Source organism: Rhipicephalus microplus, chromosome 6, assembly GCF_043290135.1.
Source record: "Rhipicephalus microplus isolate Deutch F79 chromosome 6, USDA_Rmic, whole genome shotgun sequence".
Classification (NCBI taxonomy): Eukaryota; Metazoa; Arthropoda; class Arachnida; order Ixodida; family Ixodidae; genus Rhipicephalus; species Rhipicephalus microplus.
This window is the reverse complement of record NC_134705.1, coordinates 22,573,574-22,592,018: the sequence shown is the minus strand read 5'-3', so window position 1 is coordinate 22,592,018 and position 18,445 is coordinate 22,573,574. Positions and strand designations below refer to the sequence as shown.

At 45.0% G+C, this 18,445-nt stretch overlaps 2 non-coding genes across 2 annotated transcripts; both read left to right on the top strand.

Moving 5' to 3' along the window:
- Positions 1–10,253: 10,253 nt before the first annotated feature.
- On the top strand, positions 10,254–10,326 carry TRNAT-CGU (transfer RNA threonine (anticodon CGU)). Its single transcript has one exon. It is a non-coding gene; the product is annotated as a tRNA-Thr (tRNA).
- A 1,868-nt stretch (positions 10,327–12,194) lies between these two features.
- TRNAT-CGU (transfer RNA threonine (anticodon CGU)) lies at positions 12,195–12,267 on the top strand. Its single transcript has one exon. It is a non-coding gene; the product is annotated as a tRNA-Thr (tRNA).
- The last annotated feature ends 6,178 nt before the right edge of the window (positions 12,268–18,445 follow it).

Sequence of the window (18,445 nt, the reverse complement as noted above, 5' to 3'; positions counted from 1 at the left end):
ATCGGGTTTGTTTATTTGTGTTTTGTTTTTGCGGCCTGGCTGCGCCGGCCTGTGCTATCGCCGTTTTCACAGCGTTTCGAACAAACGCTACCACAGCGTTTCGAACAAACGCTATCGAACAACACTTCAGGCGTTGTTCGATAGAAACAACGCTTCAAGCGTTGTTTGTTAGAGGCGCTGTTCGAACGAACAGCGTTTCTAACAAACGCTATCACGGCGTTCTCGATACAATTCGACTATTCGAGAAACCCTCGCGCCGAGGGATATAAATTCCCGCACAGCCGATGCCGCGTCATTCGATTGCCGACGCTCACTAGCGTGCCCGTCGTTTTGCTGGCCGCTGCTTCGCCGCCTGTGTATTTTTTCAGTTGTTAGGGGAGCACAGGTTCACTCCAATAAACTTGTTTTCCTCATAGACAACGGCGTCGTCCTTTGCTGCGTGACAATATATATATATATATATATATATATATATATATATATATATATATATATATATATGTTTGTGTTTGTGAATGTGTGTGTGTGTGTGTGCGCGCGTCACGTATGAAAGCGTGCTAAGAGAAGTCGTTGCACAGTAAGTGCTTTTTGGAATAAACATGGGATATGAGGTATGAGCCAGGCCACGTCTCGCAGTCGTCTTAGCGTCACAAGAGTCGACAGGATGAAGACCTGGCAACCGCTTCACCAACCGGCCATTATCATTGAACACCTCAGCAAGACGCAGCGAACGAACGTGGACCACACAAGTGCATCCCAACTCTACATCATGACCAGCATCATGACAGCATCATCAGCTGACCTTTACATCCCCAAGTACACCGGATCAGTGGACGACGGACCCGTACAGGACTTGTTCAACCTATTCGAGCTTCACACCGCCGCTGCATCTTGGTCGGAACGGGAAATGGTCATCAACTTTACCGACTATATCTCCGATGAGGCTTCCAAATTCTACCTCACCCACATATTTCAAAAGGACGAGTCATTCAAAAAGATTAGGAAGAAATGACCATCTGATTTCAAGAATACAATGATGACTATTACGACGACTTGCTTATAACCAACCACAGGCAATCGCACTCAGTTGTCAATTTTACTAGCGGTCTTCATACTGACGACACTTAGCATGAATCGACCTCTACCAGGACACAGAGTGGAACAAAAGTTCAGTGACAGGCGACCTTGCTTATTTCGTGAAAAACACCACCATCGAGCGGGCCTCCCTTTTGCACGCAAGACGGCACTTCCAAAGTCGTTGCTTCAGCATATGACACGCGACGTTGCTCAACCACTTGTACTCTCTATTCTTCGTCTCACACACATTGCCCGCCACCAATTTTTAAATCCCGTGGCTCCTCAGGTGGTCCTTACACTCCCCATCTGCCTCGTAAGGACACCGTGTTCACAATAGATGACCTATCAACGCATCTAGAAAATAGCCAATCATGCCACGAAGACTTGAAAAGGTGTTTTTATAACAAGACTATATCTATGGCTCAACAGACTGGCAGTCCAAACCTAATAATTCCACGTCACCTGTTGCATCCTCATTCAGTGCTCACAGCTCCAAGAACCGAAAGAATGCGGAATATATGCATCCAAACTCGCATGCAGCTGTCTGTCAGAAGCGTCCATACTGGACCACCTTACCGAATTTCGAAGAGAATGCCAGCAATGATGGCGCATTACCAACTATGCCCGACAAGCAAGAGACCAGATCATCATGTATCAGCTGTCTACAGAACACGTCCACTTGAGAAGGAAATAAATGCCCGATTCCGGAAGAGGCTCCACTGCAGCCATCTGCTGAGCAACATCAGCAAAGGAAGCAAAGCCAAGTCTACAAACTTATGCGACAACGTGAGAGACTACTACGAATTCATCGATGAACACCAAATTACACCGAGGTGCACTCAAGAATTGATGAGCATCGAAAAATAAGATCTCCAAACCCAAGACCATTTCAACACGCCAGGCACTTTCGCACGAAGAAAAGTCACTAGAGACGCTCTCTGCGCCTGTTAATACTTGAGTAATCTTGAAAAAATTTTTTCTGGGCCGCCTCGTGTTGTTTACCGACGGCCAAAAAAGCTTCATGACATGTTAACGTCATCTAATATTGGTGCCCATAAAAAGCATGGCTGCGCACCTTGAAACAAACCGCGGTGCAAAATATGTGTGCACATGCAAACCTTGCAAAAAGTGGCGAGCACGTCTTCGGACTTTAGATTAAGGATTCGTGGTAGATTTGACGGCGACAGTTATATTGAATGCTGTGTACATGTTGGAACGTAGTGCCTGTTCGAAACAATACATTGGTCACACAGAAAGACCCTTCAGAATACGCTTTAATAAACACAAATCTCATGTAAATATTTTCCCTCATCTACCGCTATCAGAGACACGTCCGCATGGCAGGCCACTTGTTCGACCAAATGAAAGCAACCCTTCTTGAATCTGGTTTCCGCTCAAGTCATGATAGCGAACTCCGGGAATCATACCGGATATTCGAGTTTAATACTTTAGCAGATGGTATCAGTGAGGATGCAGGCGCATTGACGTGTCTTCCTTCTACGTAAGTTATCTTGGTCAACAGTATAACGAGCGTACGCTAGCCTGCTTCTTTATCACTGCCGATTATTTGAACAGTAGAACTTTTCTTTTGAGAGTGCGCTCTGCTCATATGTATACAAATGAAAAAAGCGATCTGTTTATATATATTGCTATTACTTCACATCTGAAACGTGTATATTTTACATAGCAGCTATCTTCATAGGAAAAATATGCCATTGGTAATGCAGCGATTTACACACGTATCCCGTAAGGCCATATCGCTTGCCAATGACTGACACAGGGTGAAATCACACAGTGATGTATATAGTTTTTATTTCTGAAAACCGCTTCTGTGCTGATACCGAATAGCCTTGTTCGTTACACTAGGGGACGTGTTTTTAGGGGGCCTCGATCAATGACATATATAAGTACGTGATTTCTATGCTTTGTAATCCCACACTAAGAATGGTCCAATGGCCGAAACGTCGGGCTAAACTGTGCTGGAACGTTCGTTGATTGAATTACGCTTCCTTCTACACTATCAGAGCCGGCAAAATACTGCTTATAGCCCCCATATAAAAATATATATATACATAAATATATATATATATATATATATATATATATATATATATATAAAGAACACAAGCGAGTACACGTACGAAAGAGCAATACTTTTATGCCAACGTTTCAGCCGTGGCACGGCCTTCGTCATTCCCTGACGAAGGCCGTGCCACGGCTGAAACGTTGGCATAAAAGTATTGCTCTTTCGTACGTGTACTCGCTTGTGTTCTTTATACGTACCAGACCCCTTGAACTTCCTGCTGAATATATATATATATATATATATATATATATATTTATATATATATATATATATATATATATATATATATATATATATATATATATATATATATATATATATATATATATATATATATATATATAGATTGAGAGGAAGTGGTTTATTTAGCCAGGCTTGAGCTAAATTGAGCTAAATGGTAAATACAGATGATGAAGATGTTCAGGTGTTCAGGTGATGATGATATCTAAAGAGAATGAATAGTCATTCGCTTGATGCGCTCACACTAATTCCCCCGCACTGTGAAAACGGCTGCCTGGTCACTTCAGAGTATTATTACATGCATCGCGCATAAGACTTTAAACGAGTACGTGCACTATCTCTGCCCCTCGGCAACGATGTTCAAGATTAGTGCTAAGAGGAGAAACGCGGCACTTGACAGGAGATGTCTGTTCGACCACCGTGTATGGCCCAATGAAGCGACTGATGAACTTGTCGCATAAGCTGGGGACGCGCAGTGGAGATCACAAAAGAACTTCGTCACGAGGAGAAAAACTCACAACATGGTGAGACGAGTCGCAGCGAGATTTTCGTGTGTCTTGAGAGAGGCCAGTGTTAACGCGGGCCAGGTGATGGCAGTGTGCGAGACGAGATAAAAATTCTTCAGAGAAAGGAGCCGTCGAAGGTGCTGCGGCCGTAACGAAAGAGACATCCAGAGAGAAACTCGGCGAGTGACCATGGACGAGAAACAATGGAGAAAAGCCGGTAGTGCGTTGAGCAGCCGTATTAAAAGCGAATGTCACGAATGGTAGAATTGCATCCCAGTTTGTGTGGTTGTGGTGAGTGTACATGGCGATCAATTCTGATAGGGTCCGATGAAAGTGTTCAGTCAATCCGTTGGTCTGCGGGTGGTAGCTAAAAGTGGTCTAGTGAACACTCTTCGAGGCACGCAAAACTTGCTCGACAATAGAAGATAAAAAGACTTTGCCATGATCGCTCAGGAGCATGCGTCGAGCTCCATGGCGCCAAACGATGTGGCGAAGAAAGAAATCGGTGACCTCAGTGGCAGTCCCAGATGGTATAGAAGATGCTTCTGCGTAGCGGGTAACGTGGTTTATAGCCGTGACAATCCAGCAATTCCCATTTGATGATATAGAGAGAGGGCCATACAAGTCGATTCCAACGACTTCAAAAGGCGATGTGGAACAAGGAAGAGGTTGCATTAAGCCAGCCGGAGCAGTTATCGGTCGTTTTCGCCGTTGGCAATGGACACAGACGGCGACGTACCTGGCGACGGTTGAAGGGAGGCCAGGCGAAAAACGATGACTTCGTATTTTGTCGTAAGTCTTGTGATAGCCTAGATGAGCGGTGGTTGGATCATCATGAAAGGCTTCCAAAATTTCCGCTGCAGAGAACGTGGGATGCCGGGTACCCACTTGTTGCCATCGATGTGGTAAATGTACCGGTATAAAGCACCCCCGACAAGCTCAAATTGTTTAAGTTGTCGACCAAGTCTGGTGTTTAGAGGAGTAGTAGAGCCGGTTAAGCGGTCAGCAATGATGTGGCAGTATGGGCCCACACGTTATTGTGAAACAAGAACGGATGGGTTGCCAGGTGAGGAACTTAGCGCGGCGATTGGAGAGGTGCTGTTGTTTTTGGAGTATCGATGGTGAGTGACCTCCGCTGGGCAAAGGACAGCGCGATAGAGCATCAGCATCCTGATGCTTCTTCCCAGATTTGTAGGCGACATCGAAATCATACTCCTGCAAGCGAAGCAACCGAGGCGACCCGATAAGTTTTTCAGCGATGAAAAACAGCACAGGGCGTTATTGCCGGTAACGACGGTAAAATGACGGCCGTAAAGATATTGTCGGAATCTTTGCACTGCCCAAACAACAGCAAGTGACTTCTGCTCGGTGAGAGTGTAGTTCTTTCCTGCAGCGGTAAAACGCGACTTGCGTAAGCAACGACGCGTTCGCGTGAGTTTTTCTCACGCTGCAAGAGTGCCGCACCTAGGCCATGACTACTTGCGTCTATGTGAAGGATCGGGGGTGCGGTTGAATCGAAGTGGCACAGTACCGAATTCGACGTGAACGCTTGCTTCAATGCCATGAAAGCGTTTTCGCAGTTTTCGGACCAAACAAAGGGGACGTTCTTTGCGAGGAATTGATGGAGCGGAGACGCAAGTTCCGCGAGGCCACGTATAAGGCGCCGAAAGTAAGAAGATAACCCAAGAAAGCTGCGCTGCTCCTTTTGACGTAGTGGACGAGGAAAATGGAAGACGGCGGGAAGCTTCTCGGGTCCGGCCGAATTCCTTCTTTGCTGACGAGGTGGCCGAGATCCTTGATTGTCTTGCTAGAAAAGGTGCATTTCTTGGTGTTAAGCTGTAGACCGGATTTTGCAAGGCATGTAAGGACTTCGTCAAGACGTTGTAGATGCTGCGAGAACGTAGATGAAAGCACTACTATATCATCAAGATAGCACAGAGACGTATTCCATTTCGAACCACCCAATACGCCGTCTGTCATGCGTTTGAAGGTGGCGGGTGCATTACAGAGTCCAAAAGGCATCATATTAAACTCGTACATTCTATCTGGTGTTGAAAAGATGGTCTTCTCTTTATCAGACTCCGACATTGGTATCTGCCAGTAGCCTGACCTATGATCGAGGCTAGAAAAATACTCGGTGCCCTGTATTGAATTCAGTGCGTCGTAGATCCGAGGGAGAGGATAAACATCCTTGCGCCTTGTTTTGTTTAGCGCACGGTAATTGACGCAGAAACACACTGTCCCATCTTTCTTTTGAACGAGAACAACTGGGGATGACTAGGTACTCAAGGAAGAGTGTATGATCTTGCGTCGTAGCATGTCTGAGACGTTTTCCTCGATGATCTCGCGTTCTGTCTGAGACACGCGATACGGACGCCGATGTACAATACGAGAGCCGTCAGTCTGGATGTTGTGAGTAGCGGTGGTAGTCATGCTGAGGGCAGGCGAGTTCAGGTCAAATAGGGAACGGTGTCTATTCAACAGTGCGAGGTGAGTTTGATCCGGTGTTAGGTCAGTGCTTATGGTTCCCGACACAGGTGTGAAAGAGGCATGGAATGGCAGTGATTGTCACTTTAAGACATCGTTGTGGGTGTTGTTCGGAAGAGTGACAATCGCAACAGACTCACTGTCGACTGCGCAAGATACTGTTGAGCCACAGCGGAGCAGTACACAGTCGGACGTTTGATTTAAGGCGGTTAGGTAGGTAGACCCATCGAAGAAGCGAATAAGCTATGGCGTGATCACAATGCCCCTGCGTAGCGTATGGCCGTACGGGAGAATTAGTACGTCACCATCCACAACGTCGGTGCAAATAACACTTTTATTTCCTTCGATGTATGGCCGAAATACATATTCTGACGTGATGACAAGGCGGATGCGTCCATCGTGTTCAAGCGGAGAAGAGCCAGTGGCATTTAGATGCAGGAGGTGCTGATTACAAGATATGAAAGCGGATTCAGAAGACAAGAAATCCCCCAGAATGAGAGCGTGGGTGCACTCACGAAATACCACGAAAACGATGTGATGACGAGTGCCTTCTATGCAGACACGAACGGTGCACTGTGCAAGTGGACGAATGAGAGCATTGGTCGCTGCACCGAGAGGTGGGCTGCCATAAAGCGTGGTGACTTTTCAAAGGCGGGAACAAAAACAGGCATGAATAATTGAAACGGCAGCGCCAGTGTCTACAAGAGTCTCAATGCGTACACCTCTATACAAAGACTACTATCAAATGCGATGGCCGGTCTGGAGGAATCGTTAGCTGCCCGGTGGAGACAGTTTCCCTTCCTAAACCTGCATCGGGGAGTTTCCCCCGTGAGCGTTTGGGACATCGGAGATGGGCCGCAGAGGCGACACTGAACAGTGACCTGGTGAAGGCGACCTGCGGCGAGAGGTACGGGAATTTCCAGGCATGTCAGTATGGTAGGTAAGAGACGGTGAAGGGTAACAGGATGATCGGGAGGGTGGTCGTAGGTAGTTCATAGTTGGACGGAAGCTTCGATGTTCTTCAGGAGCATAGCCGCGTTGTTTGTCTTGTTGGCGCCTTCGGCAAAACCGAGCGATATCTACTCGATAGCTACAGTAGTAGCAGATTGCCCATTGTGGGCGCTGAGGTGCGTAGTAAGGCGCTGCACGCACCGGTGGTGACAACGAAGCCACTTGCGTATGGTCAGCTGGTGTAAACACAGAAATGGTGGGTGTGGCAGAGAGCATGGCAACTTCGGTGTACGGGGACGTCTGGCACACGCAGGGGCCATTGGAACACGTCGGACGCGATGCGGACGCGATTTCTTGTTTAATCAGGTCTCGCAAGCTATCTTTTGCAGGAGGGGCAGTAACTTCCGCAGCGCAGGAAGAGCAGCGCCCATGAAGCTCTTCACGAACGATGTCGCGAATAAGCACACACAAGTCGAGGGGTCCCAGCAAACGAATATCGGTGGCATCGCAGCAGAGGCGAAGAGACTAAAGCTCGTCAAGTCACTGACTGATGGTTATCACGATTAGGGTGGTGGCACGATTTTGCGTGGCGAGGTCGTTAAAGGCGAAGGTGTTACAGCCTGTATTAATGTGGTGTGTTTGGTCGTTCTGAGACATGACGGAGTTAACACGCTTGCACAGTGCAAGGACATCCTCAATATAAGATTCACCCGACTGCTGCGTGCGTCCAGAGAGCTTCTTTGCTGCCTCAGCGCGAACTGTAGCGGCACCGAAAATTTGACCAAGTTGCTGCTCAAAAGTGTCCCAGTCAGGAATATCCGAGTGGTGGTTGCAGAACCAAAATTCGGCAACATCATACAAGTAAAATGGGACGCTGTGCAACTTCTGTGGTTTGCCCCACCTGTTCTAATCGCTGACGAGGTCGTAGTTCTTGATCCAGTCTTCTACATCAACGCCTCGGAGACCAGAAAACACAGGTGGATCACACAGGCGAATGTTGTTGGGCGCAGAGGGTGTCGGTGGCTGCAGTAGGACGGCGACGTTGCAAGGGCCAGGGTAATCTTGGGCTGCCATAGCAAGGGGTTGTATGCGATGACCCGAGCGGACCTCCAGCGAGAACGGGCGAGAGGACTTGGGGGAACGAAAGGCACCGTCCACCATTTGTGAGTAACCGGTTATTTACCCAGGCTCCAGCGAAATCACACTGGTGATGATATTTACCTATGATGAAGATGTACAGGTCATGATAATATCAAAAGTGATTGAATAGTCATGCACTTGTCGCGCTCACAATATATATATATATATATATATATATATATATATATATATATATATATATATATATATATACATATATATATATATATATATACATACATACATATATGAGATCTAACAGACAATAATGCCAAGCAATGTATAGAGGAAGTTATTAGAACGAATGTAATGTAAATAAGATGAAAGAAAAGTGGGTGAAAAAATGACCTACCGTGAGCAGGAATTGAACTTACGTCCTTCGAATAACGCGTTCGATGCTCTAACCACTGAGCTATCACGGCGGCCTTCCCCCATCCACTTTTTTTTTGGGTTTATATGTTTTGGGACGTTAAATCCCACAAATCAATCATTTTTGGGTTTATATGTGAATGAAAACGTGGCAGTGTCAGTCAGTGCCATCTGTATATATATATACACAAATAGAATAAACGAGCACACTTACGAAAATTTAATAATTGTTTAGTCTACGTTTTGGCCGGCCTTCGTCAAGATAATTTCTTATGACGTTTTTTAACCCTGATGAAGGCCGTGCCACGGCCGAAACGTAGAGTAAACAATTATCAAATTTTCTTAAGTGTGCTCCTTTATTCATAATTAAATTTGCACCGGACCCACAGAATTTCTTTTTTGAATCATATATATATATATATATATATATATATATATATATATATATATATATATATATATATATATATATATATATATACGCTCACAGCTGGTAATTTTTTCATGCACTTTTCTTTCTTCTTTCTTCTTATCTACATTCCATTGGTTCTAATAACTTCCCCTGTACATTCCTTGGCCTTACTGTCTGTTATATCTCATTATTATTGTGTTAAAACACGGAAATACGAGCCCTTAGATATACACTTCTCTCCATTATTATTTATATATATATATATATATATATATATATATATATATATTTCATGCGGATCCTGCCCACGGCCGCTTATCTTTTCACCCACTCTTCTTTATATAGACATTCCAAATTCAGTCTTATATCTCCCCCTATACTTTCCTTGGCACTATTGTCTGTTAAATGTCATTATTATTGCACGGAAACCATGCATCGCGGCTTTTTGCAAGGTCGAAAACCAACAATAACGGGAACTTTTGTTTTAGATGAAGTTAACATGTCATGCATATTACGAGACCGCCGGAAGACTACCCGATGTGGCACTTGAAAAATTACTTTAGGATTAGCGCACTGGGATAGTATTCAGAAATCCTTTTTATCAATTGCAGAAACTTTTTGCCCTGATGCTGAGTGAATTGGGGCCAGTTTACTTTGTGCCTCAACTGATGATTAGCGCGGAACAAATCCTTGCAATGAAGTGCATCACCTTTTTAACGGCATCCAAGGTAATTTCAGATGGGTTTCGCTGCTGAATTAAATCTTCGCGGAGTCATTCACAGTTTTCAATAAAATCTGACTGTTCCGAGAAAATTAGCTTAATGCGCAACGCCTCCCCATTGGGTATTCTGATTCGCCAGTGTTCTACATGGGAATAAGAGTGTTTTCACACTCGTGGCTCGGCTTATAGATGGCGCTGACTGTCACTCCTACATTTAAATTCACATATCAACCCCCAAAAAAAAGAGTGGATGGAGGGAAGGCCGCTGTGATAGCTCAGTGGTTAGAGCATCGAACGCGTAATTCGAAGGTCGTAGGTTCGATTCCTGCTCACAGTTGGTCATTTTTTCATTCACTTTTCTTTCATCTTATTTACATTACATTCGTTCTAATAACTTCCTCTATACATTGCTTGGCATTATTGTCTGTTAGATCTCATATATGTATATATATATATATATATATATATATATATATATATATATATATATTGTGAGCGCGACAAGTGCATGACTATTCAATCACTTTTGATATTATCATGACCTGTACATCTTCATCATAGGTAAATATCATCACCAGTGTGATTTCGCTGGAGCCTGGGTAAATAACCGGTTACTCACAAATGGTGGACGGTGCCTTTCGTTCCCCCAAGTCCTCTCGCCCGTTCTCGCTGGAGGTCCGCTCGGGTCATCGCATACAACCCCTTGCTATGGCAGCCCAAGATTACCCTGGCCCTTGCAACGTCGCCGTCCTACTGCAGCCACCGACACCCTCTGCGCCCAACAAAATTCGCCTGTGTGATCCACCTGTGTTTTCTGGTCTCCGAGGCGTTGATGTAGAAGACTGGATCAAGAACTACGACCTCGTCAGCGATTAGAACAGGTGGGGCAAACCACAGAAGTTGCACAGCGTCCCATTTTACTTGTATGATGTTGCCGAATTTTGGTTCTGCAACCACCACTCGGATATTCCTGACTGGGACACTTTTGAGCAGCAACTTGGTCAAATTTTTGGTGCCGCTACAGTTCGCGCTGAGGCAGCAAAGAAGCTCTCTGGACGCACGCAGCAGTCGGGTGAATCTTATATTGAGGATGTCCTTGCACTGTGCAAGCGTGTTAACTCCGTCATGTCTCAGAACGACCAAACACACCACATTAATACAGGCTGTAACACCTTCGCCTTTAACGACCTCGCCACGCAAAATCGTGCCACCACCCTAATCGTGATAACCATCAGTCACTGACTTGACGAGCTTCAGTCTCTTCGCCTCTGCTGCGATGCCACCGATATTCGTTTGCTGGGACCCCTCGACTTGTGTGTGCTTATTCGCGACATCGATTCCTGCTCACAGTTGGTAATTTTTTCATCCACTTTTCTTTTTTCTTTCTTGTTATTTACATTCCATTGGTTCTAATAACTTCCCCTGTACATTCCTTGGCATTACTGTCTGTTATATCTCATTAATATTGTGTTAAAAACACGGAAAAACGAGCCCTTAGGTATACACTTCTTTCCCTTATTTCATTGAACGAGGGTCTCGTACTGGCAGACTTGGTGTGTTTAGGTTGTATAAGAGGGACAATTAATCAGCTGCCCGCTCATAATAAGTTCACGTGCTACGTGACGCCAAACATGCGCATAATAGTGTTTTCACACTCGTTGTTTGGCTTATAGATGGCGCTGACTGTCGCTCCTACTTCTAAATTCACAGATAAACCCAAAAAAGTGGATGGAGGGAGGGCCGCTGTGATAGCTCAGTGGTTAGAGCATCGAACGCGTAATTCGAAGGTCGTAGGCTCGATTCCTGCTCACAGTTGGTAATGTTTTCATCCACTTTTCTTTCTTCTTTCTTCTTATTTACATTCCATTGGTTCTAATAACTTCTCCTGTACATTCCTTGGCATTACTGTCTGTTATATCTTATTATTATTGTGTTAAAAACACGGAAAAACGAGCCCTTAGGCATACACTTCTTTCCCTTATTTCATTGAACGAGGGTCTCGTACTGGCAGACTTGGTGTGTTTAGGTTGTATAAGAGGGACAATTAATCAGCTGCCCGCTCATAATAATTTCACGTGCTACGTGACGCCAAACATGCGCATAAGAGTGTTTTCACACTCGTTGTTTGGCTTATAGATGGCGCTGACTGTCGCTCCTACTTTTAAATTCACAGATAAACCCAAAAAAGTGGATGGAGGGAGGGCCGCTGTGATAGCTCAGTGGTTAGAGCATCGAACGCGTAATTCGAAGGTCGTAGGTTCGATTCCTGCTCACAGTTGGTAATTTTTTCATCCACTTTTCTTTCTTCTTTCTTCTTATTTACATTCCATTGGTTCTAATAACTTCCCCTGTACATTCCTTGGCATTACTGTCTGTTATATCTCATTAATATATATATATATATATAAAGGGCTTTTATGCAGAAGAATAACTTCGGTTGCCGCAAGGTTATAAATATGAAAGTAGATGCGCTTTCACATAACCCTGTATTATGCCTTGAAAAAAACAGGGTTCCTGTCGAAACGTCGGCACAATAAACAGTTGTTATGTGAAAGCGCATCTACTGTCATATTTATATATACATATATATATATATATATATGTGTGTGTGTGTGTGTGTGTGTGTGTGTGTGTGTGTGTGTGTGTGTGTGCGTGCGTGCGTGCGTGTGTGTGTGTGTGTGTGACGCAGGAGACGTGATGGCTGTACGACGAACCATTTATTTGTCTTCGTCTTCCTCCTTCTCTACCATTCCAACACACCGTTCTCTTATGGTTCGTCACACACTTCCCCCCTTCCCCGAGAGAGACGTAGATGCAGGGGCGGATGATATTGTTTAAGTCTCGCGACATGAAAGATGTCACTCTGGCGACCGAGTGGAGCCACGCTGCGGTCGATCTCGTAGTTAACTGCCGAAATCTTGCGTATGATCATATAGGGTCCTTCCATGATTGCGCTGAGTTTGCCGCGGTTTGAGTGCCAGGGTGTTTCATATAGAACAAAGTCCCCCACTTGAAGCTCTAACGGAAGAAACTTCTTGTCATATATGATCTTGTTTTTCTCGTGATATGCTACTGAATTGCGGACTGCCTTTGTACGACCTTCCAGTAGATTTTCGGTAACGCCTGGAAGAAGATAGGGATACGATGGTGTGCCATACAAAAGAAAGCAGGGTGGGTAGCCTGTGACTTCGTGAGGTGTTCTATTGTACTCGTCGACAACGTCCGAGAGGAGACGCGGCCACGGTTTTTGGAGTTCGTCGTTGATCTTGCATCGGAGGCGAGTAACGATCGTCTGATTAGTGCGCTCGTTTATTGATTGGTTGATTTTTGGGGTTTAACGTCCCAAAACCACCATATGATTATGAGAGACGCCGTAGTGGAGGGCTCCAGGAATTTCGACCACCTGGGGTTCTTTAACGTGCACCCAAATCTGAGCACACGGGCCTACAACATTTCCGCCTCCATCGGAAATGCAGCCGCCACAGCCGGGATTTGAACCCGCGACCTGCGGGTCAGCAGCCGAGTACCTTAGCCACTAGACCACCGCAGCGGGGCTAGTGCGCTCGTTTAGGCCATTACACTGCGGGCGTTGTGAGCTTGTTAAATGCTGATGAATATTGTTGTGCTTGAGGAACTGCTTACATTTGCCGGCAGTGAATCCTGTGCCGTGGTCGGAAAGGAACTTCCGCGGCTTTCCAGCAGCGAAGATACTCTTCAGGCAAGAGATGTACGTGTCTAGGGTGGAGGAGGAATCGTGTGACGTATGAAGCGATGGTTGGTAGAAGCCGATGAGGAAGACGTTTGAATGGAATAAACATGGAGTATGCGACTGGTGTGACGCTATCATAAATGGGTGACGTGGCCTGGCTCATACGCCATCTCCATATGCGCAGGAAGGCCGTCGATGAGCCCTGATATAAGGTGCGTGTCCTTAGGTCGGCGAGGTGTCCGAGAGGCAATTTTTCATTATAGTATTCCTTCAAGCTCTGGCCTGTTCGCAACCGGCAATGAATGAATTGGCGAAAAGGATCCGCGACGCCACTCGTTAAGTGTTCGTTCATGCGTTCACATAAGCTCTCCCAAGACGCGTCTGTGTCGAAAACCTCGGTGAGAAACCATCAGAAAACCTCACCTTCAAGGTAATCGGAGAAGTAGCACAGCTTGTCTCACTTCATCTATGCTGCAGCAGCAGTACTCACCTCAAAGAGCCGGAGCCACTTGTCAAAGGGGACGTCCGTAGATGCTCCCGTGTACTTCGGGATGTTGATGACTTTCTTCGATGTGGCCATGATGAAGGGCACGGTAGATCCTGTCGACTAGTGTGACGCAGGAGACGTGATGACTGTACGATGAACCATTTATTGTCTTCGTCTTCCTCCTTCTCTACCATTCCACAATACCGTTCTCGTGGGGTTCATCACACACACAATTATATATATATATATATATACATATACATATAATATATATATATATATATATATATATATATATATATATATTTATTTATTTATTTATATATATATATATATATATATATGAGATCTAACAGACAGTAATGCCAAGGAATGTACAGGGAAAGTTATTAGAACCGATGAAATGTAAATAAGAAGAAAGAAAAGTGGATGAAAAAATAACCAGCCGCGAGCATGAATCCAACCTACGACCTTCGAGTAACGCGTTCGATGCTCTAACCACTGAGCTACCACAGCGGCCTTCCCTCCATCCACTTTTTTGGGTTTAAATTTCAATTTAGAAGTAGGAGTGACAGTCAGTGCCATCTATAAGCCAAGTGACGGGTGTGAAAACACTCTTTTATGCGCATGTTTGGCGTCACGTAGCACGTGAACTTATTATGAGCGGGCAGCTGATTAATAGTCCCTCGTATACAACGTAATGACACCAAGTCTGCCAGTACGAGACCCTCGTTTAATGAAATAAGGGAAAAAAGTTTATACCTAAGGGCTCGTTTTTTCGTGTTTTAACACAATAATAATGAGATCTGACAGTAATGCCAAGGATTGTACAGCGGAAGTGTTTAGAACCAATGGAATGTAAATAAGAAGAAAGAAAGGTGGATGAAAAATAACCAGCCGTGAGCAGGAATCGAACCTACGACCTTCGAATAACGCGTTCGATGCTCTAACCACTGAGCTACCACAGCGGCCTTCCCTCCATCCACTTTTTTGGGTTTAAATTTCAATTTAGAAGTAGGAGTGACAGTCAGTGCCATCTATAAGCCAAGCGACGAGTGTGAAAACACTCTTTTATGCGCCTGTTTGGCGTCACGTAGCACGTGAACTTATTATGAGCGGGCAGCTGATTAATAGTCCCTCGTATACAACGTAATGACACCAAGTCTGCCAGTACGAGACCCTCGTTTAATGAAATAAGGGAAAAAAGTCTATACCTAAGGGCTCGTTTTTTCGTGTTTTAACACAATAATAATGAGATCTAACAGACAGTAATGCTAAGGATTGTACAGGGGAAGTGTTTAGAACCAATGGAATGTATATAGGAAGAAAGAAAGGTGGATGAAAAATAACCAGCCGTGAGCAGGAATCGAACCTACGACCTTCGAATAACGCGTTCGATGCTCTAACCACTGAGCTACCACAGCAGACTTCCCTCCATCCACTTTTTTGGTTTTATATGTGAATTTAGAAGTAAGAGTGACAGTCAGCGCCATCTATAAGCCAAGCGACGAGTGTGAAAACACTCGTTTATGCGTTTTTGAGAATAAGGGGAAGAACTGTATACTTAATGGCTCGTTCTTCTATGTTTTTCGAAACACGAAAAAACGAGCCCTTAAGCACACATATATATATATATATATATATATATATATATATATATATATATATATATATATATATATATATATATATATATATATATATATATATATATATATATATATATCCCCTCATCCCCTGATGAAGGGAGGTCCCCTCCCGAAACTGTTGGGAAATAAATATATTTATCCTTGTTGACAACGCTCCCGTTGTGCCATATCCCATACCTTCACGAAGACTAACTGGCCCATTGAATTATTACTCCCACTATATATATATATATATATATATATATATATAACGGCGGCTCCCTGCCCACTTGGGGAAGTGTGGGTGTGGGGGAGGTATTGTTGACAATGATGACGTTCCTCATCTACCTCTGCCCTACTCTGTTGAAATGCTGCCCCTTTCTAATTACGCCGTGTCGGTCTTGCTTCTTCTCCTAGATTTTCTATATTTTATTTAATGTTTGTCCTCCGGTTTCGCGGTTTCTTCTTTTTTCTTTTTTTCTCTCTCTTTCTCTCTCAATTGACCCCTCCCCTCCTGTCTCGACAGGATATAAAAAGGCACGGAACATGTGTAAATAGTATTATGCCTTGAAAAAGACAGGGTTCCTGTCGAAACGTCGGCACAATAAACAGTTGTTATGTGAAAGCGCATCTACTTTCGTATTTATAACCTTGCGGCAACCGAAGTTATTCTTCGGTTGCCGCAAGGTTATAATATATATATATATATATATATATATATATATATATATATATATATATATATATATATATATATATATATATATATATATATATATATATATATATATATATATATATATATATATATATATATATATATATCGTGAAAGTCTTCCTGGATTCGGGTCGAGTTATAAGTCACCAGATAAAACGAAAAACGATGCTTTATTGCCAACGTTATGGCCGGCGACCGGCCTTCGTCAGAGCATACGTGCAGGGCATAGGCGTCTCTCGTACCTACGATCGTGTGCGACGTCGCTTTTTCTGGCCCGGACTGTATCGTTCTGTGGTTCGCTACGTCACTGCTTGCGACCGCTGCCAACGCCGCAAGCGCCCCTCTGTGCTACCTTCTGGCCTCCTACAGCCCATTGACATACCGACGAAACCATTCTTCCGTGTTGGCCTTGACCTGTTGGGCCCGTTTCCTACGTCCACCTCCGGAAATAAATGGGTTGCAGTCGCCACAGACTACGCCACACGCTTTGCCATCACTAAAGCACTGCCGACAAGCTGTTCCACTGACGTCGCTGACTTTCTCTTGTATGAAGTCATTCTTCATCACGGCGCTCCGCGGCAGCTGCTTACTGATCGAGGAAGGTACTTTCTTTCACGTGTTGTGGATGACATTCTCCGCGCCTGCTCCACTGAGCACAAGCTTACCACCGCTTATCATCCACAGGCAAATGGATTGACCGAGCGTCTGAACCGAACGCTGACGCAGATGCTGTCAATGTACGTTTCGCCAGATCACCGTGACTGGGACAAAGCACTCCCCTTTGTCACGTTCGCGTACGATTCTTCACGGCACGACACAGCTAGTTATTCGCCATTTTATTTGCTATTTGGCCGACATCCAGAATTACCATTTGACACGCTCCTTCCTTCGGCTGTCCCCTTGTCTACTGAGTACGCCAGCGATGTCGTTTCTCGAGCCCATGCAGCCCGTCAGCTTGCCCGTGATCGGCTGCACTTGTCGCAAGCGCACCAAAAAGACCGCTATGACAGTCGCCACCAAAGCGTGCACTTCTCGCCGGGGTCTCTGGTACTTCTCTGGACACCAAACCGCCAAGTCGGTTTATCAGAGAAGCTACTATCACACTACCATGGCCCCTACAAAGTGTTGCGACAACTTAGTGACGTGAGCTACGAGATTGCACTCCTAAACAATGCCTTTTCGACTACCTCACTCCAGACAGACGTTGTACACGTTTCCAGACTGAAACCGTATCACCCTCCTCGTTCGTCGCCGCCGTACTAAGCGCCGTGACGGCGCTTCCGCCGCAGGGGAGTGATGTTACGGTGCATCATCGACAGGAGCAAGCGTGGCAAGACGCCTGTGCGTTAGGCGCTTGCACGAGAGGCAACTCAGACATCTTGTTCGGCTGCCGATTCTCGGTGGACGCTGTCCTGTAAGCCAAGACCTCGCTCCGTCACAATATATATATATATATATATATATATATATATATATATATATATATATATATATATATATATATATATATATATATATATATATATATATATATATATATATATATATATATTGTGAGCGCTGATTGTGTTGCTCATCATTTTCACTTTCACCTGCGCATACAAAGCACCGTGATCATCATCATCGTAGCGGCTCGCTGCTTGTTCGGTTGCTGGCTCGCGCGTCTGGGTTGACAATAAAACGGTCGCTCCTTCGTACCTGACGTCGTCTCACAAGTGGTGGAGCGTGCTGTGATTCCCAAGTCCTCGTGCACTACCGGTCACCCCTGGAGCTCCGATCAGGTCGACGGCTGTGCTTGCCAACAGTGATGGCGCAAAACGACCCACCCCCTACCGCCTTCTTCGCACCACCCGCTCAGCCTGCTGGGCCTCACCACACCGTGAGTACCTCGCAACGAGACCCTCCAGTGTTTTC